The following is a 26700-nucleotide window of genomic DNA, read 5'->3' on the forward strand; positions in this document are numbered from 1 at the left end:
ATTGTCCTTCCATAGACTTTATCAGACCCTGTTAGACTCATGACTAGAGACATGTATAGGGACAGCACTAGTTGTTGCCCCCCCCCCCCCCCGGTTTTCAGACTCATGTCGTATTCACTTCCAGTCACTTCTCTGTTTGTCAAAGACTAAAAATCCTGCAGCTTTCTTTATCCTTGGTTTGATGAATTCTTTAAAACACTAAAATCTGCTGCTGCCTTCTGCATTTAATCTATTACTCTGACCGAACTGTCTGTAATGCCTGGCTCGAGGCTACGTCTCCCGGGAACATGCTCAGCTGCCTACAACTCCTTTTTCCTATACTTGTGTATGTGCAGTAGGGCAATGGGTCAGCAAGCCTCTGCATGCGTACCAGAAGCACGGGGGTTTTGTGAGCTTGTACTTAAAAAATGCTTCAGATGAGAAAGCTGAAAAAGCACTGTTTACATTTGTAAGTGCAGAAGTGTGCATGCATAAAATGTGCATCTCATTAAATAAAACCCTCAGACTGGACTTGGCTATATATCTAGTTCCTGACAGAGTAGAAAAATCTAAAAATCAAAAAGCTCAAAAAACATAAAAGGATCATAAATCTCACTTTTTAGAAAATGTTCTCTGTTATAAAGCTTTAAACACAAACTTTATAGTATTAAAACTGTTAAATTACTAATTGTTTTCTTTGTTGAAAACCACATCATGCCGTTATTTCATAGCTACAGACAGCCCCTGCATTAAGTCACAGTAATTCATGATTTACATTAGCTAATAGTTGCTAATATTATAATTAGTGTCATGAGTATTAAAATCTTCAATAAGGAGTAAACAGTAATGTCACTGAGTCAGCACCTGCACAGCTCAACAGTAAACTGACAGAACAGCTCATTAGTGAAAGTGTCAGTGGTTATGTTTTCAACCAGAATGAACCGATGTCACATGACCAATGCTGACAGAGCAATGTAGTAAACCTCCTACAAAATGCTGGACATGAGAAAAGAATAGTCGGATATACAGTATGTAGAACATTATAGTAAAAAATTGTTCATAACATTAAATTATGAAGTATAATGTTTTTAGATAGTTATTTTAAATATTTAATGTTCCTTTAAGGAAAAGGAAAGAACTAATAATAAAAAAAATACTACTCAACAACAACATTTAATGTAATCTAACTTGATATAAAAAATGTCAAATAGTTAAAAAAAATAATAATAAAAAAATATATATATATATTGATATAAATTTAAAGTTGTGGAAGAGAAACATAAAATATCAGGACCCTTCTTAATATAAGAATAATAGGAACATTTATTCTGAATTTATATAAATCGATTGGCTCAGCTTCAGCTGAAGTCAAACGTGGTGCAGACCCCTTTAGAAAAGAAAGCATGGTAGAGCTATATGAGATACCATGACTAAAGTAGGGGATTTCAGCACTCAAAATATAACCCATTTTATCTAATATCTTAGATGTATATCACTGCGGGATAATGTCAAATCCAAGAAATGAACTGTACATGCAAAGATTCAATCATATGCAGAAAGTTTATTGCAGAATTGCTAAAACAAATATAGCAGCTTAAAAAATACTCATTAGATCTAGTAAATACCACTGCAGTGGGTTTTAGTAATGCATATCAAACATATCAAACATCATCACAAGCAAATGAAAACACATGCAGCAAGCAAAAGTTGGAAGGGCAAAATATAAATATCTCTCAACCCAGATGTCAAACTGGACTGACATTTACATAGATTTCTCCATGATAAAGAAAATAATGTCCTTTGAGCAGACAGTATAAGTCCCGAAATTGAGAGATCAGGTGCCTCAATTAGTTGCAATATAAACCAACTTTGTAATCCAGCAGATTAAACGTGAACCATCCTGCAATCATATTTATAACAGTATGTGTTAACCAAGGTGAAAAATGTTAACTTAGCTTGAAGACTGTGCAGATTGATAGCAGATTAACCATATCTCAGTAGTGCAAACTAGAAACAATAGAGCAGACCTGTTTGTAAACACTGCAGCGGCATCCGAGAAACAAAATCACAGGGCTGATAAATAACGGACCGGGACATGAGCCTCAGGCATCCTTATCTCACCTATCCCGACAGCCAAACGTATCTCCTTGCTCATTAGGGACACGGACTATGCAGGTGAGCTCTCCGCCTCTGTGCGTAAACCATATCCAGGCGACTTGATAGAACCGCTTGATTACCGCAAGAACCAGGCTTGCTTCTTCAGTTTAAATTTCCCGGGCAGATCAGACCAGCTGCTTGTACTACAGGTATCTTAGTAGCTGCTTTAGAAGAGTCGACGCGCGTTTCGCCCCATAATGCTGAGCGAAACAGGGGCCTCGTCAGGACTGTCAATCACATCAAATTGCAGGCTTATATTTCTACACCATTGGAGGAGAGGTTTCTATTTCAACCAATACAATTAGCTACTCATGCCAAGCCTCTCAAATTAGATGAGACAGAACGATCATGTCTGTCTTACAATTGCATTCAGTGTTTTCCAACACATAAATAAGGTGATACAAATTAGCCATTTACGATAATGTGAAAGAACATTTTTTGTTAAACAATTCAGCAAAAGAAACTCTCACTGCATCTCAAAAATCACTTGCATGTTACGATTCAATCAAACTTTGTTACATTGGTTATGAATACTAGAATAACGGACATAACTTAATCATATTTCCTAAGGAGAATAAATACTATAAGTCTAGATAGTACACTTAAATCCTATTTTTAAATAGTTTAACCCCTTAATGACAACTGACGTACCAGGTACGTCATGCAAAAACTAACTGTTAATGACAATAGAGGTACCTGGTACGTCAGTTGTCTAACAGAGTGCTGGAAGTGATCACAATCGCTTCCAGCAGCTCTGAGGGTATTGCAGTGATGCCTCGATATGGAGGCATCCTGCAATACCCCTTTACAAGCCTCCGATGCAGAGAGAGCCACTCTGTGGCCCTCTCTGCACCGGTAGCGATGGTGCCGATGGTGCCGTTGTCCGGGTGGGAGGAGGGAGCGTGTGCGCGCGTGCACGATGCACGTGCACGTGCGCGCATTAGCCACACTGACACCAATGAAGGAAGGAAGGGGGAAAAAAAGTTAAAATTTTTTTTACATATAAAAGGATCTGGGAGGTAGAGGGGGGTGGGGGTATTGTGGGGGGGGCTGCTACACTACAGAAATAATTAAAAATAAAAGTTATAAATAAAATTAAAATACTTTGGTTTGTGGGGCCAAACTGGGTACTGGCAGACAGCTGCCAGTACCCAAGATGGCGGTAATTAGGTAGGGGAGAGGGTTAGAGAGCTGGAGGGGGGGGATCATGGAGGTTGGTGCTAAGGCAGGGGTCCATCACAACTAAAATATTTTATTATTTTTATTTAAAAAAAAAAAAAAAACTTTTATTTAGTACTGGCAGACTTTCTGCCAGTACTTAAGATGGCGGGAACAATTGTGGGGTGGGGGAGGGAAGAGAGCTGTTTGGGAGGGATCAGTGGGTGGGATGTCTCAGGTGGGAGGCTGATCTCTAAAATTAACCCTACAAGCTCCCTACAAGCTACCTAATTTAACCCCTTCACTGCTGGGCATAATTCACGTGTGGTGCGCAGCAGCATTTAGCAGCCTTCTAATTACCAAAAAGCAACGCCAAAGCCATATAAGTCTGCTATTTCTGAACAAAGGGGATCCCAGAGAAGCTTTTACAACAATTTCTGCCATAATAGCACAAGCTGTTTGTAATTAATTTCAGTGAGAAACCTAAAATTGTGAAAAATGTAAAGTTTTTTTTTTATTTGCTCGCATTTGGCGGTGAAATGGTGGCATTAAATATACCAAAATGGGCCTAGATCAATGCTTGGGGTTGTCTACTACACTACACTAAAGCTAAAATTAACCCTACAAGCTCCCTACAAGCTCCCTAATTAACCCCTTCACTCCTGGGCATAAAACACGTGTGGTGCGCAGCGGCATTTAGCGGCCTTCTAATTACCAAAAAGCAACCACAAAGCCATATAAGTCTGTTATTTCTGAAAAAGGGGATCCCAGAGAAGCATTTACAACAATTTGTGCCATAATTGCAGAAGCTGTTTGTAAATAATTTCAGTGGGAAACCTAAAGTTTGTGACAAAATTTGTGAAAAAGTGAACTTTTTTTTTTTATCGCATTTGGCGGTGAAATGGTCGCATGAAATATACCAAAATGGGCCTAGATCAATACTTTGGGATGTCTTCTAAAACAAAATATATACATGTCAAGGGATATTCAGGTATTCCTGACAGATATCAGGGTTCCAAAGTAACTAGCGCTAATTTTGAAAAAAAAGTGGTTTGGAAATAGCAAAGTCCTACTTGTATTTATTGCCCCATAAATTGCAAAAAAAGCAAAGAACGTGTAAACATTGGGTATTCCTAAACTCAGGACAAAATTTATAAACTATTTAGCATGGGTGTTTTTTGGTGATTTTAGATGTGTAACAGATTTTGGGGGTCAAAGTTAGAAAAAGTGTTTTTTTTTCCATTTTTTCCTCATATTTTATCTTTTTTTTTTTAGTAAATTATAAGATATGATGAAAATAATGGTATCTTTAGAAAGTCCATTTAATGACTGGAAAAACGGTATATAATATGTGTGGGTACAGTACGCAAACACTGCAGAAATGTAAAAATAGCCATTGTCATTAAGGGTAAGAAAATTGAAAAATGGTCCGGTCATTAAGGGGTTAAGAGACTACTTTGGAGGTGTTTCACAGCAGAAATGACTCAAAATTTACTACAAACAAATGAGGAAATAGAAAATGGGGGAACAATAATCTCTTAAAGCTAGCAAATTGTGTCAATGCTTTTATAGAGGACATTTCCTTTTTTTATTTACAAAAAAGATAGAGAGATTTATATTAAAGAAATCGTATTATATAGTTTGAGCTTTAGTTAAGAAAAGAAGCATACTCAATCCTTTCATTTAAACCAAAAGGGGACACTGTTTTTAACATAAATGTCCATCTCGCTTCCTTCTTTAATAAACAATTATCTTCATCCCCACCTCTACCATTGGTTATACCTCTGTCAATCCCTACAAATTTTAAAGAAACAGTACTACTATTGTGTACCTCCCTAAAATGACGAGCAACACTTGTGTCTCTTTCGTAGAGGATGTCATCCCTGTGCTCCTGTACCCTGTCCTTGAACAAACGTTTCGTTTTACCAACATAGAACAGGGGACAGGAGCACCCCAAAAGGTAGACAACCCCCACAGAGTTACAATTTGAAAAACATCTAATAGTATAGTTTTTACCTGTATTAGCTGAAAATGTTTTGCTTTTAAGCATGTAGGGACAATATACACAGTGTCCACAGGGAAAGCTTCCTTTCACTTGTTGTTTATTTAACCAGTTCGTAGCTGGTTCGGACCGTACAAATCTACTTTTGACTAACTTATCTTTAAGATTAGGAGATTTTTTTGCGGTCAATAAAGGTCTATTTCCCACTTTATCTGCAATTTTGTCATCCAAGGTTAATATATGCCAATTTTGAGATAGAATATTTCTAATACTTGGCCATTGGCAATTGAAAGTAGTAATAAATCTGATACTGGTATCAGATTTAGTTTCTTTTTGAGTGTATAAGAGGTCATGACGATTTAATTTGCGTACTTTATTTAAGGTTCTTTTAACCAAATTATGAGAATAGCCTCTTTCAATAAAGCGTTTGCACATCTTTTCAGCATGATGGTTAAATTTATTATTCGAAGAACAGTTCCTTTTCAATCTTAGCAATTGGCCATATGGGATGCCTTTTTTCAAGGGCTCTGGATGCCCACTTGAGGCTTCTAAAAGATTGTTAGTCACTGTATCTTTACGAAAGTTTTCAGTTGAGATACGACTACCTTCCTTTTTAATGCAGATATCTAGAAAAGGTAATTCTTTATCACTATAAGCATAAGTGAGAAAGATATTTTGATCATTTTTATTTAAATCAGAGACAAACTCATGCAGGCAGGCCAGGGGGGCATCCCATAGTATGAAAATGTCATCCACAAACCTAATCCATAGGGAGACATGGGAGTCGAAAGTTTCACTAAATTGTTCAAAAACATCCAACTCCCATGCTCCCAAGTGTAGACATGCATAAGTTGGTGCACATACTGCACCCATGGCTGTCCCCCTGACCTGCCTATATATTGAGTTATCAAACTGGAATACATTATTTTCAAGGATGAAACAGAGTTTTGTGACAAAGGCTGTATGTCTGTTACTGCTTGGTCCCCTAGTTTTTAGAAAATGTTCACATGCACTAATTCCTTTCTCGTGAGGTATAGACAAGTAAAGACTCTCTACATCTAGAGAGACTAGGATAGTGCTAGAAGGAACAGTTAGGTCATCAAGTTTTCTCAAAAGATCTGGAGTGTCTTTGACATAGGAGGGGAGGGACAGAAGGTAAGGTCTTAGAAAGAAATCAACATATTGTCCAATGTGTTCCCTAATGCCGCCAATCCCAGACACGATAGGTCTTCCTGGAGGATGTGTTTTACTCTTATGAATTTTAGGGATAATATAAAAGGTCGGCATGACCGGACACACTGGATTCCTAAATTTGAACTCATTAGGAGAGATTGGACCTTCCATCTTTGCCTCCTGTAGGATTCTACTTAATTTCAACTTCATTTGGTTGATAGGGTTCCTAGGAAGTTTCTCATATTGCAATTTATCGGATAATTGTCTTTTTACCTCATTTAAATAGAAAGACTCATCTAATAGAACTAAATTTCCGCCCTTATCTGCTGGCTTATAAATGACCCCTTTTGCTGTATTAAGCTCCTTTAATGCTAGTCTCTGTTTAGCTGTTAAATTATCTGCCCAGATCCAATCGTCTGGCAATTTACGAATTTGTTTTTCCACAGCTTTTACAAACAGTGATACTGCAGGGACTTGCGCTATAGAAGGCATGAATGTAGATTTCAATTTAAAATTAGTTCTAAAGGTTGGATTAAGTCCAGCATTAGCCTCACTATCTTCATTTTCTAATAAGAATGATGTTAATATCTTTAGTGTTTCCTCATCCTTTTGTTGCTCTGAATGCTGAGACATAGTATAATGTAACACTATTTTTCTGGCAAAAAGGTGAAGGTCCTTAATTAAATCAAACTTACTTAATTTACTTGTGGGGCAAAATGACAGACCTTTCTTCAAAACCTCAATATGAGTCAAATTTAACCTAAACGAGGAAATATTTATTATCTGCAATTCATCTGTGACTATATTTGAGACTAGTAGCCCTGATAGGGTCTTCTGCGTGGTCTCCCTCTGCTCCTGTAACCTTGTCTCAAATTCTCTCCTCTCCCTCTCTGATTGCGTTGGGGATATCTCCGTTCTACTAGGTTCAAATTTCTGTTCTCTCCACCTCTTCCTTCCACCGCTCCTCCTCCTTGGAGGAGGAGGAAATGGCTAATTTGTATCACCTTATTTATGTGTTGGAAAACACTGAATGCAATTGTAATACAGGCATGATCGTTCTGTCTCATCTAATTTGAGAGGCTTGGCATGAGTAGCTAATTGTATTGGTTGAAATAGAAATCTCTCCTCCAATGGTGTAGCAATATAAGCCTGCAATTTGATGTGATTGACAGTCCTGACGAGGCCCCTGTTTCGCTCAGCATTATGGGGCGAAACGCGCGTTGACTCTTCTAAAGCAGCTACTAAGATACCTGTAGTACAAGCAGCTGGTCTGATCTGCCAGGGAAATTTAAACTGAAGAAGCAAGCCTGGTTCTTGCGGTAATCAAGCGGTTCTATCAAGTCGCCTGGTTATGGTTTACGCACAGAGGCGGAGAGCTCACCTGCATAGTCTGTGTCCCTAACGAGCAAGGAGATACGTTTGGCTGTCGGGGTAGGTGAGATAAGGATGCCTGAGGCTCATGTCCCGGTCCGTTATTTATCAGCCCTGTGATTTTGTTTCTCGGATGCCGCTGCAGTGTCTACAAACAGGTCTGCTCTATTGCTTCTAGTTTGCACTACTGAGATATGGTTAATCTGCTATCAATCTGCACAGTCTTCAAGCTAAGTTAACATTAGAGGACGTTTTCACCTCGGTTAACACATACTGTTATAAATATGATTGCAGGATGGTTCACGTTTAATCTGCTGGATTACAAAGTTGGTTTATATTGCAACTAATTGAGGCACCTGATCTCACAATTTCGGGACTTATACTGTCTGTTCAAAGGACATTATTTTCTTTATCATGGAGAAATCTATGTAAATGTCAGTCCAGTTTGACATCTGGGTTGAGAGATATTTATATTTTGCCCTTCCAACTTTTGCTTGCTGCATGTGTTTTCATTTGCTTGTGATGATGTTTGATATGCATTACTAAAACGCACTGCAGTGATATTTACTAGATCTAATGAGTATTTTTTAAGCTGCTATATTTGTTTTAGCAATTCTGCAATAAACTTTCTGCATATGATTGAATCTTTGCATGTACGATTCATTTCTTGGATTTGACATTATCCCGCAGTGATATACATCTAAGATATTAGATAAAATGGGTTATATTTTGAGTGCTGAAATCCCCTACTTTAGTCATGGTATCTCATATAGCTCTACCATGCTTTCTTTTCTATAGTGTCTGGAATTAATATATATATTTATATATATATATATATATATATATATATATATATATATATATATATATATATATATATAAGAAAAAAGGGGGGGAATTGCCATTTTTTACTACTGGAATATCCCTTTTTAAATGTAGTTTTAACAAGGGAAACAACACACATCATGACATAGACACTAGCTCTAATTTATTACATAAATTGCCTAATGCTAAACTGGTATTATATGAAATGACAATATGTGGAATACTTTTTATGTCATACTTGGCCTTAACATTTTATGTATTCTATAAAATTGGTAGTATATATATATAAGGGCTGGGCGATATGGGCAAAAAAAAATTTGCAATTTTTTTGGGGGGAAAATGCGATTGCGATTTAATCGCGATTTTCTTATAAATGACTATAACACCTTCATTTTGCATTCTAAAGTTTATTTAATACTACAGAATCTTAATGTACATGTTTCTCAATGTCCAATACACTCTTGGAGCATAAAAATACAAACCACAAAATAGATAAAATAATATTTGCTGCCTGTGATGTGATTAAATAGTAGCTAGCCACTAGCCAGTTATTAGGTCTTATGACACACAACATTGTCATGTTTTCTTGGACAGTCATTCTAACTGTAGACAGTGGTATGATTAACAAATGAAGCAGTATAAGCCACATACACACACAATTATATATATATATATATACATATATATATATATATATATATATATATATATATAAACACACAGTTTATATATATATATATACACACACACACACATATATAATATACAATCACATACACAGTTGCACACAGATATATATATATAAATAAAAAAACATTGTAGATGCAGTTAAGTTAACCCAGCAGCAGAGGGGACTGCAGTTTTAGCCTTTTTGGGAGCCGTGGGGTTAACTGCATCTGCTATGTATTTGAGCCATTTCTCAGAGGAGCAGGAGATTGTGTGGGAGGTTCCATAATGATTACATACCCTAAGTTTCAGACTACAGACGTCCCTAGGGGGAAATATAAGTAAGTGGCTTTCTCTCCTGTTTATTACTGCATGGGCTCTGTTTTTAGACTTCTAGACTGATCGGCTGCTACTGAGAACAGAAAGTGAAAGTAAAACAGCCATTTCTTTCATGTAATTGGCAAGAGTCCATGAGCTTGTGACGTATGGGATATACAATCCTTCCAGGAGGGGCAAAGTTTCCCAAACCTCAAAATGCCTATAAATACACCCCTCCAGTGGTGGTTCTACACAGGGGCCAGTGCCCCTGTAAAAATGTCCCTGCCCCCCCCCCCCCTGTGGCCCCCCTGAGCTGGCCACTGAGCTGACTGAAAAATAAGGGACAAGATCAAGGCTATTTATCGGCTTCCCTGTCCCTGAAACGCTGTCTAGTCAAAGCGCGGGGTTAACAAAGTGAAGTCAAACTTGTGCCCCCTCCCCTTTCAGAGATGTGCTACAGTTCCCAGGTTGTAGTGGGGGCGGGGCGTCTTACAGCTGCAGTTTGCAGACAAGATTTCCCAAAGTGTCACTGGTTCTTTTTTTTATTTTCTTTTTTTCTACTTAGTGTGTGTGTATGTATGTATATGTGTGTGTGTGTGTGTGTGTGTGTATGTATGTATATATATATATATATATGTGTGTGTGTGTGTGTGTGTGTGTATATTTGTATGGAGGTGTGTGTATATATATATATATATATAAAAAGAGACAAGATGCACTCCAAACTTCACAACTAGAGCCTTGGGTGCAGCAAACAAAATGCACAGCCCTGAAGAAAAACGCACTCCAAAGGTCTTGGTCTTATTTCCACTTTACGTTAACACATTAAAGTGGAAATAAGACCAAGACCTTTGGAGTGCGCTTTTTCTTCAGGACTATATATATATATATATATATATATATATATATATATATATATATATATATATATATATATATATATATATATAAATATATATATGTGTGTGTGTGTGTATGGATGTGTGTCTGTGTGTATATATATATATATATGTGTGTATGTATGTATGAATGTGTGTGCATGTATGTGTGTTTGTGTATGTATATGTATGTATGTGTGTGACTTCAAAATGTAGAAAAGAAGGCTGGCACATCTCCTTGGGTTTGAAATTAAAATGTTCTTTATTTCAGTCAAATTAAAACAAGCGGGTATGCAAAGCTCAGGAACTATGCTTTACATGTTTCGGCGTCTCAGCCTTAATCATAAGCATAGTACAGGTGTTTGTGTATGTATGTGTGTGTATATATATAAATATATGTGTGTGTATGTACGTGTGTATATATGTGTGTGTATGTATGTATGTATGCGTGTATATATTTGTATGTGTGTATATATATATATATGTGTGTGTATATATATATATATATGTGTGTGTATATATGTGAATGGATGTGTGTATATATATATATATATATATATATGTGTGTGTGTATGTATGTGTATATGTATATATATATATAAATATACACACACATATATATATACATATATACTCATACACATATATATATATATACACACATACATAAATATATATATACATATACACACAAATTATATATATATATATACATTTATACACACACACATATATATATATAAATAAAATCATTTGTTTCCGTTTTTTAATGTGCCCCCCTGATTAAACACTGGCCCCACCTTGGCCCCCCCAGTAAAATTTGTCTAGAACCGCCACTGCACCCCTCACCACACCCACAATTCAGTTTTACAAACTTTGCCTCCTATGGAGGTGGTAAGGTAAGTTTGTGCTAAGATTTCTACGTTGACATGCGCTTCTCAGCTTTGTTGAAGCCCGATTCCTCTCAGAGTACAGCGAATGTCAGAGGGACGTAGAGAGTATTACCTATTGAGTGCAGTGATTTTCCTAACGGGGGTCAATTTCATAGGTTCTCTGTTATCGGTCGTAGAGATTCATCTCCTACCTCCCTTTTCAGATCGACGATATACTCTCATATACCATTACCTCTACTGATAACTGTTCCAGTACTGGTTTGGCTATCTGCTATATGTGGATGGGTGTCTTTTTGGTAAGTATGTTTTTTTATTACTTAAGACACCTCAGCTATGATTTGACACTTTATGCATTAATATAAAGTTTTAAATATATGTATTGTACTTATATTTGCCTTGAGTCAGGTTCATGTATTTCCTTTTTGCAGATTGACAGTTTCATATTTGGGGAAAGTATAATATTATGAAATATTTTTTCTTACCTGGTGTTTGTCTTTTTTCAATTGACTACTTTGTTTAAAATTGCGGGCTGGATTTGGCTCGCGGGTGCGCAAAATGCTTCTATTTATTGCGTCATTTTTGGCGCAAGAATTTTTGGCGCAGGAAGGCACTTTCATTGACGCAAGTTCGTCACTTCCCGCGTCATAGTTGACGCCGGGTTGTTCACACAGGGTTGCGTCGTTAGTGACGCAAGTGTGTCATTTCCGGATGTGTTCTGGCGGCAAAAATTTCTTCTATACGTTGTGCGTCATTTTTGGCGCCAAATTTTTTTCATTATTTATTACACCTTTGCTGTTTGCCTCTTGCTTTCTTCTAGTCAGAGGGCTATGCTATTTGCATTTTTTCCCATTCCTGAAACTGTCATATAAGGAAATTGATAATTTTGCTTTATATGTTGTTTTTTCTTTTACATTCTGCAAGATGTCTCAATCTGATCCTGCCTCAGAAGTTTCTACTGGAAAATTGCTGCCTGACATCGGTTCTTCCAAAGCTAAGTGTATCTGCTGTAAGATTGTGGAGATTGTATCTCCTAATGTCGTTTGTAATAGTTGTCATGTAAAACTTTTACATGCAGAAAATATTTCCATAAGTAGTAGTACATTGCCAGTTGCAGTTGCTTCAACCTCTAATGTACATTATATACCTGTGAATTTTAAAGAGTTTGTTTCTGACTGTATTCTGAAGGCTTTGTCTGCATTTCCGCCTTCTAATAAACGTAAAAGGTCTTTTAAAACTTCTCATAAGGTTGATGAAATTTCAAATGACCGGCAAAATAATGAATTATCCTCTTCTGATGAGGATCTATCTGATTCAGAAGATCCTCCCTCAGATATTGACGCTGACAAATCTTATTTATTTAAAATGGAATATATGCGCTCTTTATTAAAAGAAGTATTAATTACTTTGGATATTGAGGAAACTAGTCCTCTTGATATTAAAACCAGTTAACATTTGAATTCTGTTTTTAAACCTCCTGTGGTTACTCCTGAGGTTTTTCCTATTCCTGATGCTATTTCTGATATGATTTCTAAGGACTGGAATAAGCCGGGTACTCCTTTTAATCCTTCTGCAAGGTTTAAAAAATTGTATCCTTTACCAACAGTTTCAATAGAGTTTTGGGAAAAGATCCCCAAAGTTGATGGGGCTATTTCTACTCTTGCCAAACGAACTACTATTCCTATGGAAGATAGTACTTCCTTTAAAGATCCTTTAGATAGCAAGCTTGAATCTTTTCTAAGGAAAGCCTATTTATATTCAGGTCATCTTCTTAGACCTGCAATTTCTTTGGCTGATGTTTCAGCTGCTTCAACTTTTTGGTTGAAGAATTTAGTGCAACAAGAATTGGATCCTGATGTTTATAGCATTGTTAGTTTACTGAAACATGCTAATCATTTTATTTGTGATGCTATTTTTTATATTATCAAAATTGATGTGAGATCCATGTCTTTAGCTATTTTAGCCAGAAGAGCTTTGTGGCTTAAATCTTGGAATGCTGATATGACTTCTAAGTTTAGATTGCTATCTCTCTCTTTTCAAGGGAATTATTTATTTGGTTCTCCGTTGGATTCTATCATTTCGACTGTTACTGGGGGGAAAGGAGTTTTTTTGCCTCAGGATAGAAAACCTAAGGGTAAATCTAAAGCTTCTAATCATTTTCGTTCCTTTCGTCAGAATAAGGAACAAAAATCTAATCCTTCCCCCAAGGAATCTGTTTCCAATTGGAAGCCTTCCTCAAGTTGGAATAAATCCAAGCCTTTTAAGAAACCAAAGACAGCCCCTAAATCCACATGAAGGTGCGGCCCTCATTACAGCTCTGCTGGTAGGGGGCAGATTAAGGCTTTTCAAGGATGTTTGGGCAAATTCTGTCCAAAATCTTTGGATTCAGAGCATTGTCTCTCAGGGGTACCGAATAGGATTCAGAGTAAGACCTCCTGTGAGAAGATTTTTTCTCTCATGCATCCCAGTAAATCCAGTAAAAGCTCAGGCTTTTCTGAAGTGTGTTTCAGACCTGGAAGTTTCAGGGGTAATCATGCCAGTTCCTTCTCAGGAACAAGGTCTGGGGTTTTATTCAAATCTATTCATTGTCCCAAAGAAAGAAAATTCATTCAGACCAGTTCTGGATCTGAAAATTTTTAATCGTTATGTAAGAGTACCAACTTTCAAGATGGTGACTATAAGGACTATTCTACCTTTTGTTCAGCAAGGACACTATATGTCTACAATAGACTTGCAGGATGCTTACCTTCATATTCCGATTCATCCAGAACATTACCAGTTCCTGAGATTCTCTTTTCTAGACAAACATTACCAGTTTGTTGCTCTTCCTTTTGGTCTAGCAACAGCTCCAATAATCTTTTCAAAGGTTCTAGGTGCCCTACTCTCTGTAATCAGAGAACAGGGTATTGCGGTGTTTCCTTATTTGGACGATATCTTGGTACTAGCTCAGTCTTTACGTTCTGCAGAATCTCACACGAATCAACTAGTGTTGTTTCTTCGAAAACATGGTTGGAGGATCAATTTACCAAAGAGTTTATTGATTCCTCAGACAAAGGTCACCTTTTTAGGTTTCCAGATAGATTCAGTGTCCATGACTCTGTCTCTAACAGACAAGAGACGTTTGAAATTGGTTGCAGCATGTCAGCGCCTTCAGTCTCAGTCATTCCCTTCAGTGGCTATGTTCATGGAAGTTTTAGGCCTTATGACTGCAGCATCGGACGCGATTCCTTTTGCTCGTTTTCACATGAGACCTCTCCAGCTTTGAAAGTTGAATCAATGGTGCCGGGATTATACAAAGATATCACAATTAATATCCTTAAATTCCAATGTTCGACACTCTCTGACGTGGTGGTTAAATCACCAACGTTTAATTCAAGGGGCCTCTTTTGTTCGGCCAACCTAGACTGTGATCACAACAGATGCAAGTCTTTCAGGTTGGGGAGCTGTTTGGGGTTCTCTGACAGCACAAGGGGTTTGGAAATCTCAAGAGGCGAGATTACCAATCAATAATTTTCAGAGCTCTTCAGTTTTGGCCTCTGTTAAAGAGAGAACCGTTCATTTGTTTTCAGACAGACAATATCACGACGGTGGCATATGTCAATCATCAGGGTGGGACTCACAGTCCACAAGCTATGAAAGAAGTATCTCGTATTCTCGTTTGGGCAGAATCCAGCTCCTGTCTAATCTCTGCGGGTTCATATCCCGGGTGTAGACAATTGGGAGGCGGATTATCTCACCCGTCAGACTTTACATCCAGGGGAGTGGTCTCTCCATCCAGATGTGTTCTCTCAGATTGTTCAGATGTGGGGTCTTCCAGAAATAGATTTGATGGCTTCTCATCTAAACAAGAAGCTTCCCAGATTCCTCTCCAGGTCCAGGGATGTTCAGGCGGAAGCAGTGGATGCGCTGACTATTCCTTGGGATTATCATCCTGTTTACATCTTTCCGCCTCTGGTTCTTCTTCCAAAAGTGATTTCCAAAATCATGCAGGAACAATCGTTTGTGTTGCTGGTGGCTCCAGCATGGCCACACAGGTTTTGGTATGCGGATCTTGTTCGGATGTCCAGTTGCCAACCTTGGCCACTTCCATTAAAGCCGGACCTTCTGTCTCAAGGTCCGTTTTTCCATCAGGATCTCAAATCATTAAATTTGAAGGTATGGAAATTGAACGCCTAGTTCTAAGTCATAGAGGTTTCTCTGACTCGGTGATTAATACTATGTTACAAGCTCGTAAATCTGTTTCCAGGAAGATTTACTATAGAGTTTGGAAGACTTACATTTCATGGTGTTCTCATAAATTTTCATGGCATTCTTTTAGAATTCCAAGACTTTTACAGTTTCTTCAGGATGGTTTGGATAAAGGTTTATCTGAAAGTTCCTTGACAGGACAGATTTCTGCTCTTTCAGTTTTATTTCACAGAAAGATTGCAAAACTTCCTGATATTCACTGTTTTCTTCTGGCTTTAGTACGTATTAAGCCTGTCATTAAATCAATTTCTCCTCCTTGGAGTCTCAATTTGGTTTTGAAGGCATTACAGGCTCCTCCATTTGAGCCTATGCATTCTTCGGACATTAAACTACTTTCTTGGAAAGTGTTGTTCCTTCTGGCTATCTCTTCTGCTAGGAGAGTTTCTGAGCTATCTGCTCTTTCTTGTGAATCTCCTTTTCTGATTTTTCATCAGGATAAGGCGGTTTTGCGGACTTCCTTTCAATTTTTACCTAAAGTTGTGAATTCTAACAATATTAGTAGAGAAATTGTTGTTCCTTCCTTGTGTCCTAATCCAAAGAATTCTTTGGAGAGATCCTTACATTCTTTAGATGTTGTAAGAGCTTTAAAATATTATGTTGAAGCTACTAAAGATTTTAGAAAGACTTCTAGTCTATTCGTTCTATTTTCTGGTCCTAAGAAAGGTCAGAAAGCTTCTGCTATTTCTTTGGCTTCTTGGTTAAAGCTTTTGATTCGTCAAACTTATTTGGAGTCGGGTAAGACCCCGCCTCAGAGAATTACGGCTCATTCTACTAGATCAGTCTCCACTTCTTGGGCTTTTAAGAATGAGGCTTCTGTTGATCAGATTTGCAAAGCAGCAACTTGGTCTTCTTTGCATACATTTACTAAATTCTACCGTTTTGATGTATTTGCTTCTTCTGAAGCAGTTTTTGGTAGAAAAGTTCTTCAGGCAGCTGTTTCAGTTTGACTCCTCTGCTGATGTTTTAAGTTTTTCATAAGAATAAACTTATTATTTGGGTTGTGGATTATTTTTTTCAGCGGAAATTGGCTGTATTTTATTTTTTATCCCTCCCTCTCTAGTGACTCTTGCGTGGAGTTTCACATCTTGGGTATTGCTATCCCATACGTCACTAGCTCATGGACTCTTGCCAATTACATGAAAGAAAACATAATTTATGTAAGAACTTACCTGATAAATTCATTTCTTTCATATTGGCAAGAGTCCATGAGGCCCACCCTTTTTATGGTGGTTATGATTTTTTGTATAAAGCACAATTATTCCAAATTCCTTTGTTGATGCTTTTTACTCCTTTCTTTATCACCCCACTACTTGGCTATTCGTTAAACTGAATTGTGGGTGTGGTGAGGGGTGTATTTATAGGCATTTTGAGGTTTGAGAAACTTTGCCCCTCCTGGAAGGATTGTAGATCCCATACGTCACTAGCTCATGGACTCTTGCCAATATGAAAGAAATTAATTTATCAGGTAAGTTCTTACATAAATTATGTTTTTACAAATGTGTGCTAAAAGCAACCGCTAGATGGAGCTGGTTTGCAAGAAATCACAAACAAATCAATATTACAGCCACTTCTGAGGATTTTTTTATTTAGGAAAAATTTGCAGTGATTAATCGCGGTTTTAAATCGCATATGCGATTAATCGTGCAGCCTTAATATATATATATATATATATATATTGTAGCAAAAATAAGCACTCAATGGTCTTTGCAGTAAAACTTCACATTTAATGTATAAAGTTTAAAAACAAAGCATAACATTTCGAGACTCCATTAGTCCCTTTGCCAAATGCAAATTCAATCCCAAAACTTATCTTACTTCATATCCCCCAGCACACACCCGCCTTATAAACCTACAAGTGTCTAATGGACATATCCTCTCCAGCTGAATAGAGCTCCAACGCCATCTGCGTTCCACAGAGCACATTGCGTTCCAGTGACGTCATCAATACGTGTCCTTCACTTCCTGGTTTTGTATGAATGCTCCCACGCTGTTTCTGACAACTGTCAGAACTAACCAACGTGTTAGAGAACACAGGCACAGCGGAACCATAAACAGTAGTGTCGTGCATGGGAATTTCTCTCATAGCATCAAAACCAGATCAAGAAACAACTACCAAAGGATATGTATAATAAAATGACAACCAATTTAAAAACAATAATAAAAAAAACTATACTATGTACATAATATGTTAGATACTATCTGATTATTTTAACATATTGATATTAAATTGAACTTGAACTTCATAGCTTACAAGAAGTATGGTAGAAGAGACCATATAGATACTGAGGTGCCTTAGTAGAATGAACAACATTATTATGTAGAATAAGGACACAGTTACCATCAGTGTGATTAGTTCAACATAGATACATCTGGGAGTAGTCAACTTTATCAAATACTCCATATGCATACATCTTCTTTTTACAGAGATTAGATTAGCATAGTTAACTGAAATGGTGACGAAGTAATATATACAAATAGGGGTCAATGTTCCATAGATGAACTTCCTTATTTGCCGAAGAAAGGAGTGAAATTCAGTATGGTGTTAAGGCCCTTAGGGGCCACAGTGTCCAGTGTATATATCCACCTGGATTCCAGGTGCAGCAGTTTTTTTGGTCTCTGTTACCCCCTCTCCATAGCGGTGGTATGTGATCAATCAACATCATCCTAAGACTTGATAGATTGTGCTTGTACCATACAAAGTGTCGAGCTACAGGTTGCTCTGAATCGCCCTTATCGATAGCCTCCCGAATGGCAAATCTGTGATTAGCCATACGTTCATGGAAGGTAGTGATCGTTTTTTCCAACATAAACCAATGAGCACGGGCAGATGAGTATATAGATCACATAAGTACTTGTGCATGTCAATCTGTGGTTGATTTTGTACCTCTTGTTGGAATGTGGGTTTTGAAATGTAGATCCACTCTGCATGCTATGACACGTGGTACAGTCTCCACACCTGAAACATCCGAACTTTGTGGGTTTAATCCAGCAGGTTTTCTGATAGCAGCATATAGGATCTGTCTCAACCAAAAGATCTCTCAAATTACTTGCACGGCGATATGCCATCCTAGGTAGTTGCACTTTTTGGTATGGTAGACCCCTGTCGTTCCTTATCAGTTCCCAGCGCTCCCTCAGCGCCAAATTCATCCTAGTGTGTGTTGTCTCAAAAGTTGTGATAAAATTCAACCTGTCAACCTTGGTAGATGTTATGCCTTTATCACTCAATAATTCTTCCTGTGTTCTAGCAAGGACCTTGGTCCTGATGTCTTGTATCGCTCCTGGATTATATCCACGGGCAATAAGTTTCTCCTCCATATTGTCCATTTGGTCTAACATCAGTGGCACCTCATTATTATTCCTTACCACCCGAGTGAGTTGAGAGGATATCACCCCTCCTTTTTGATGTTCAGGATGATGACAACTATGAGATTCTAAAAGAGAGTTCCTATCTGTAGGTTTAGAGAAAAGAGATGTACCTAAACATACATTGACATATGGAACACAAATTTACTTTAAAGATATTGAGATCAAGAAAATGTATTTCATCAGTTGAAAATTCCATCTTAAACTTAATAGGTTGGTCAATACTATTTAAATGATCTACCCAAATTTGAAGGTCCAATACAGTCCCTCGCCACACCAAAAAGACATAATCGATGTAGCGGGTAAGAAGTTTAAGTTCTGATTCAGTCAGGGTTCTACTCTTTCTGTGGCAACCTCCAAACCCCCTTTAGGAAAAGATACAGAAAGAGATAGACCAGGAGAGGGGGCTATAAATAAGAAACAAACTTAGTCTTTAATTTGTGCAATTGAACTCTGACTGAATCAGAACTATAAACTTCTTAACCGTGGGTTGTCTTTTGTACCTACCCCCAAAATTAATTATTTTGATAAAATTGTTGACATTCAAAAACTGCAATGGCAGCTTAAACTTTAAGATTTCTTTTGGGATGGGACACAAGACTTCTCCGCCAGATTTAAGACTCCTTCATTTGATCCTCCTAACACCAATTCCATTAAAAGTTTTACTAATATGATGTAATGATTCCTTATGAGGATCTATTATGTTTTGAAGTTATTAAATCTTGTTGAATGATCATTATATGATCAGTTGGTATTACTGTAGAATTAGTATGTTTGTGTATAATTGTTTCTGTTGAAAGAACGTCTGATTTTCCATTCTTGGCTCCTGGCCTATAAAGGATTAAGTAGTTGAATCGAGAGAAATATAAACTCCATTTTACCTGACGGGCGGATAGTGTGCGGTTTGTTTGTAAATATTCTATATTTCTGTGAATATGAGAATTGGACTTATTGTTCCTTCTAATAGGTGTCTCCAGTGTTCTAGTAATGCTCTTATTGCGAATAGTTCCTTTTCTCCTATCGGATAATTCAACTCTGCTTGTGACATGCATCTGGAATAATATGCCACTGGGTGCAGTGGTTCTTTTAAATGGACACTGAACCCAATTTTTTTCTTTCTTGATTCAGATAGAGCATGCAATTTTAAGCAACTTTCTAGTTTACTCTTATCAAATTTTCTTCATTCTCCTGGTATCTTTATTTGAAAAACAAGAATGTAAGTTTAGATGCCGGCCCATTTTTGGTGAATAATCTGGGTTGTTCTTGCTGATTGGTGGATTAATTTAACCGACCAATAAACAAGTGCTGTCCAGGCACTGAACCAAAAAATAGCTTAGATGCTTTCTTTTTCAAATAAAAATAGCAAGAGAACGAAGAAATTAGAAAGTTGCTTAAAATTGCATGCTCTATCTGAATCGCAAAAGAAAAATTTGGGTTCAGTGTCCCTTTAAAGATTTTTTTTTTTAGACAGAATGACACCTATTGCTACATCTGATGCATCTACTTCCATTGTATATTGAAGATTTGGATCTGGATAATGGAGTGGTGCTGTTGTGAAACTTTTTTTTTAGAAAGTTAAAAGCAGTTTGTGCTTCTGTTGTCCAATGAAAGTGTGATTTACTCCCTGTTAGTTGTGTTAATGGTTTAACTATATGTGAAAACCCTTTTATAAAATTTCTATAAAAGTTTGAGAACCAGAGAAATTTTTGTAATTGTTTATTTGTCTTAGGTATAGGTCAATTGGTTATTGCTGAAACTTTGTCATCTTGCATTTGAATTCCTATTGGACTTAGAAGAAGGATATTTCAGTTGCATGGAAAATACATTTTTCTGATTTTGCGTATAAATTATGTTTACGTAACCGAGTAAGTACTGAGGTGACATGTTGGATGTGATCTTTTAAATTTTCTGAATAGATTACTATGTCATCACGATAAATTATCATGTATACATCAAGTAAATCCCTAAAAATATCGTTAATGAAATTCTGGAAGGTTGCTGGGGCGTTGCAGAGCCCGATTGGCATCACAGTGTATTCAAATAACCCGTACCTAGTTCTGAAAGCTGTGAGTCATTCGTCTCCCACTCTGATTCTAATTAGGTTGTATGCCCCTCTTAGATTTAATTTTGTATATATCTTGGCTGTACTTAATCTTTCTATTCGGGGATTAAAGGTAAAGGATATCTGTTTTTTATTGTTAACTTATAAATTCCGATAATCTATATTGGGTCTTAAAGAGTCATCTTTGTTTTTCACAAAAATATTCCAGCACCTGCTGGAGAAGTACTAGGCCGGATAAAACCTTTTCTAAGGTTTTCATCAATATATTCTTTAAAATGTCTTAGTTCGGGTTGGGATAAAGGATAAATTCGTCCGTAAGGAATAGCTGAACCTTGACGAAGTTCTATAGGACAATCATAACACCTGTGAGGTGGTAAAGTTTCTGCTTCACGTTTATCAAAAAATTCTGTGTATTCTGGTGGAACAGATATTACACTTGTCTGGAATATTAAGGATAGATTTAAACAATTCTCTTTACAAAATTGTGAGTCAAAATCTATATTTGATGTTGCCCATTTTATATTTGGCTGATGTTTCTGCAACCATTTTATTCCAAGGACTATTGGAAATAAGGGTGAGGGTGTTATATTAATCTCTATAATTTCCCTATGACTATTATTTGTTCTAACTGAAAGGGGTGTAGTTTGATGTGTAATAGGACCATTAGATGAAAGTGTACCATCAAAAACACGGAATACTACTGGATTTGCTTTTTGAACTTTAGGAATGTTATTTTTTTCAACAATGCTAGAATCTATGACTATGCCGGATGCTCCTGAATCAATGATGGCTTTAGTATGAATCTCTTGGCGATCCCACTGGGCGATCCCACTGTAGGGAGAGAGAAATTTGACAGTAAATGGGAAATTCAGGAGATAAAGAGTATGAGCAATGTTCATCATTAGTGTTACCTTTTTTAGACTTTGACAGCAGAGGACAATCTTTAACCTCATGGTCTTTTGCTGCACAGTAGAGGCATAAGTTATTCATACCTCTTCTTATTTTCTCCTCTGGTTTGAGAGGTCCTCTGACAAAACCTGCATCCATAGGTTCTTCTGATGGTCTTGGAGATGGAGAACTAGAGGATACTAAAAACTTATATTTTTGGTTGTCAAAATTTCCTCTTTCTTTACGCCTCTCATGTAATCTTCTATCTATCTTCTAACCCATCTAAAGTTTCTGGTAAATCAACTCTCGCCAATTTGTCTTTTATTCCTTCTGACAGTCCCAACCTAAACTGATTTTTTAATGCCACAGTATCCCATTGGCTGTCCTTTGCCCATCTTTTAAAATCAACTATATAGTCTTCAACAAACCTTTTGTTTTGTTTCAGGGCTCGCATGTTATTCTCTGCTGTGATTTGCTTCATTGGATCCTCATAAAATAATGCCATTGCATTAAAGAATGCATCTAATGAATCTGACAGGATCGTTAGACTCAAATAACCAATTTGCCCATGATTTGGGCTCTGCTCGTAAATATATAACTGTTAAAACCTTTTGTTTTTCTGTAACATATGTTTTAGGTTTCATTACAAATAATATATAGCATGCATTTTTAAAGTCTCTAAATTGACTTCTCTCTCCTGAGAATTTATCCGGAGGACTTACCATAGGTTCTGGTGTTTGTTCTGTAGGATGTACTCTTGTTGCGACTGTGTCTTTAAGAATAGCCTTTAAGGTCTCATTTTCAACCTGGAGTTCTCTTAAACCTTGAGTTAATAGGTCCACTCTTTGGTTCAGGTTATGTACGTGATTGGTGAGCTCTACAGGATCCATTTTGGCTTGGAAATATGTAATGATTCCTTGTGAGGATCTATTATGTAGAGCAGTAAGAATATTTAAAGTTTAGCTTAGTAACAAGTTAGGTATAATTTGGAGGGATGTATCAAAAACTAGGATTCCTAATAACATTGCTGGGTTATATTAATCCTACAAATAATTTACAAAGCTTTTTTTAATAAGGTTAATCCTTAATGTCCTCATCTGTTTTAGAACTGTTTTAGCATATGCCAGAAATAGTGAATGATAGAAGGAAATTGAGGTTATAACCAAAACGTATGAGCCAGCAATGCAATGTAACTATATAACAGTGGACATAATGAGGATATGTACTCCCAGAATATAAACCGGATGCAATATAAGCAGTTCTCTCTTAAATTCAAATAATGTTGTTTAACATCCAGAGATCACAGAGTTTGTGCGCACATAAACAGTAACAATATTTTACCTGGAGCGTTTAAGTAGTAACATCTGGCACAGGGAATAAAGTAGATCCAAGTTTGCTTGTCAGCTGCAAGGTAATGGTGTCTGTATGCAGAGAAATGATCCACACACAGCAGCTGAGTTGCTTCAACACTGGGAAATAGATCTGTTTGAGCTGCAGCTTTAGGAGGTGTGTCAGTCTGCATTTGCGTGATTGGATGACATGCAGACTGATATTTAGCACAGAAAAAAGGCAAAGTTACGAATACATTTTGACAGAATCTCCTCTGAAACTTAAATAAGAGAAATAAATTAGAAGTAGAATTTCCAAGTAACTTCCTTCAGTAGAATAACTGTAGACAATAAGGCTTGAAAACGAAGAAACAGGCACTTGTTGCTTCAGGGAAAAGCTCCTGCATGAACAAATTTCCAAGCAATGTGAGGAGGTTCCGCCTACTATTTAAAAGGAATAAGGGTTAGATTAGCCAACCCATCCTTAAAGAGACAGTACATGACATATGATGTCTCTAGACTGTACCACTGGTGAGACTAAATCTTTCTCAAATTTAACTAAAGATGATCATCCATCTGGCTGACAAGGGTGGTGGTATTGTCATTTTAGATTACAGTGACTACAGAATGGAGGCAACTAGACAATTGAATGATAATGTTGTATACACAAAGTTGAGGGGCAACAAATGTATTTAAAACTAAAATTGATCGGTCCCTGAGGTCTGCATTCGAAGCAGGATATATCAATGTAATAGAATTACAATTTTTGACCACTTCATATCCAAAAACACTGTTTTTTTATTTACTGCCAAAGGTGCGTAAAACCCTCATAAATCCCCCCGGGAGACCAATTGTTTCTGCACGAGACTCTATCTGTTCAAATATAGCAATTTTGTTGACTTCTTTTTACAGCCAAGGGTAAAAGATACTTTTGCTTATTTAAACGATTCCGCAACTTTGATTAAAACTCTTAAAAGTGCAGATTGGCTACAACCTAATGGCATACTTGTCACTATGGATGTGGAAAGCCTATATACCTGCATTTCACATACCAGTGGCATCCAGGCTGTTAGGACTATGTTATCTAAATAAGAAGTATATACAGGTCCCCCCATAGAATTTATTTTGGAATTAATGGATTATTGTTTAAACCATAATTATTTTAGATTCGAGTCTGACTTCTACCTGCAGACCTCAGGGACTGCTATGGGTTCAAATATGGCCCCGGCATACGCCAATTTATATATGGCGTGGTATGAGGAATTTATTATGAAACCACACTTAAATCGAAATGTGATACATTATACCCGCTTCATCGATGATGTCCCGGATTCTATATGTGGATCTCCTTCCTATCGTTACTTTGCCTTTAACTGTTTGAACTTACCTTTCCATCTAGTCTATTTAACTAAGACACACCCCTTTCTACCTGCTTCAGTATTTTCCCTACGGGACAGTATACATGCGGCTCTCCTGACCATTAAGGTATTACAAGCTTAACTACCTTCCAGCAAGGAATCCTAGCCATTCTGCTACCTCCCTAACTAAACTTAGCCTTCTGAACGGCGCTGCCGTCTCTACGGAACCCAGTGCTACTTGACATCCTCACAACTTCTCAGTATCACCACGCTAACCTAGCAGACACTCTTGTGGAAGCTGGATTCACTGATTGCCTGCATAACAGAAGATGTGTCTTACCGCAGCAGCTAGTCTCTCACTCTGTGAGTAAACCAACCTCTGACAATCTACGCTTGCACACGGACAGACTTACCCCTGCTGCTCAATACTTACGCTGTGAGTATTTAATTCCTCCGTAAGTCTGAGCAGATCGTCCTGTGACCGCAACTCCTCACCCCATCACCTAGAGGACTCAGTGTCTTGTCAAACCGCTCCGGCACGTAAGCCAATTTCTCCTGGGAAGGTTTCCCGAATCTCACACTGTATTAATAGACCTGACCACAGTTCCTCAGCCGTTGGCCTGTAAAGTGAGACTTTGCTCTCAAGCTGCATACTGAACGTGTACTTTAACTGTCAGCTCCTTAGCTTAAGTCCGAAGCAGCACTAAAGTTCTTTCACATATTAATCTCTTGTCCGTTAATACTGACAAGCAGATATAAACTCTTTTGGAGTTAATCATTCTAGTAAACATCTCTGCCTAGTAATTAGTTACCCTGTGCCTTAATACATTGTAACAATTAAATTGGCATACAAATACAAATTACAGTTAATCTGCAGTTGTTATCCACAACATTAATATCGATTCAACGTTCCTTACAGATGATGTCTTTTTGGTGTGGCGAGGGACTGTATTGAACCTTTTAAATTTGGGTAGATCATTTAAATAGTATTGACCAAACTATTATGTTTAAGATGGAATTTTCAACTGATGAAATATATTTTCTTGATCTCAATATCTTTAAAGTAAATTTATGTTCCATATGTCGTTTTGGTACATCTCTATTCTCTAAACCTACAAATAGGAACTCTCTTTTAGAATCTCATAGTTGTCATCCTGAACATCTAAAAAGAGGGGTGATATCCTCTCAACTCACTCAGGTGGTCAGGAATAATACTGAGGTGCCATTGATGTTAGACCAGATGGACAATATGGAGGAGAAACTTATTGCCCGTGGATATAATCCAGGAGCGATACAAGACATCAGGACCAAGGTCCTTGCTAGAACACAAGAAGAATTATCGAGTGATAAAGGAATAACATCTACCAAGGTTGACAGGTTGAATAGTATCACAACTTTTCATACAACACACACTAGGATGAATTCGGCGCTGAGGGAGTGCTGGGAACTGATAAAGAACGACAGGGGCCTACCATTTTAAAAAAATGCAACCACCTAGGATGGCATATCGCTGTGCAAGTAATCTGAGAGATCTTTTGGTTGAGACAGATCCTATACGCTGCTATCAAAAAACCTGCTGGATTAAACCCACAAAGTTGAGATGTTTCAGGTGTGGAGACTGTACCACGTGTCATAGCATGCAAAGTGGATCTACATTTCAAAACCCACATTCCAACAAGAGGTTGAAAATCAACCATAGATTGACACACTCAAGTACAGTGATCTATATACTCATCTGCCCGTGCTCATTGGTTTATGTTGGAAAAACGACCACTACCTTCCGTGAACGTATGGCTTATCAGAGATTTGCCATTCAGGAGGCTATCAATAAGGGCAATTCAGAGCAGCCTGTGGCTCGCCACTTTGTACGGTACAAGCACAATCTATCAAATCTTAGGACGATATTGATTGATCACATACCACCTCTACGGAGAGGGGGTAACAGAGCACAAAAACTGCTGCACCTGGAATCCAGGTGGATATATACACTGGACATTGTGGCCCCTAAGGGCCTTAACACCATACTGGATTTCACT

At 37.4% G+C, this 26700-nt stretch overlaps 1 protein-coding gene across 1 annotated transcript in view; it reads left to right on the forward strand.

Annotated features, from left to right (window-relative positions):
- The window catches only part of DTX3L (deltex E3 ubiquitin ligase 3L), a 525788-nt gene that overhangs the window by 451658 nt on the left and 47430 nt on the right, over positions 1-26700 (forward strand). The window lies entirely within an intron of this gene.

The sequence above is a fragment of the Bombina bombina genome, chromosome 1 (genome assembly GCF_027579735.1).
Source record: "Bombina bombina isolate aBomBom1 chromosome 1, aBomBom1.pri, whole genome shotgun sequence".
NCBI lineage: Eukaryota > Metazoa > Chordata > Amphibia > Anura > Bombinatoridae > Bombina > Bombina bombina.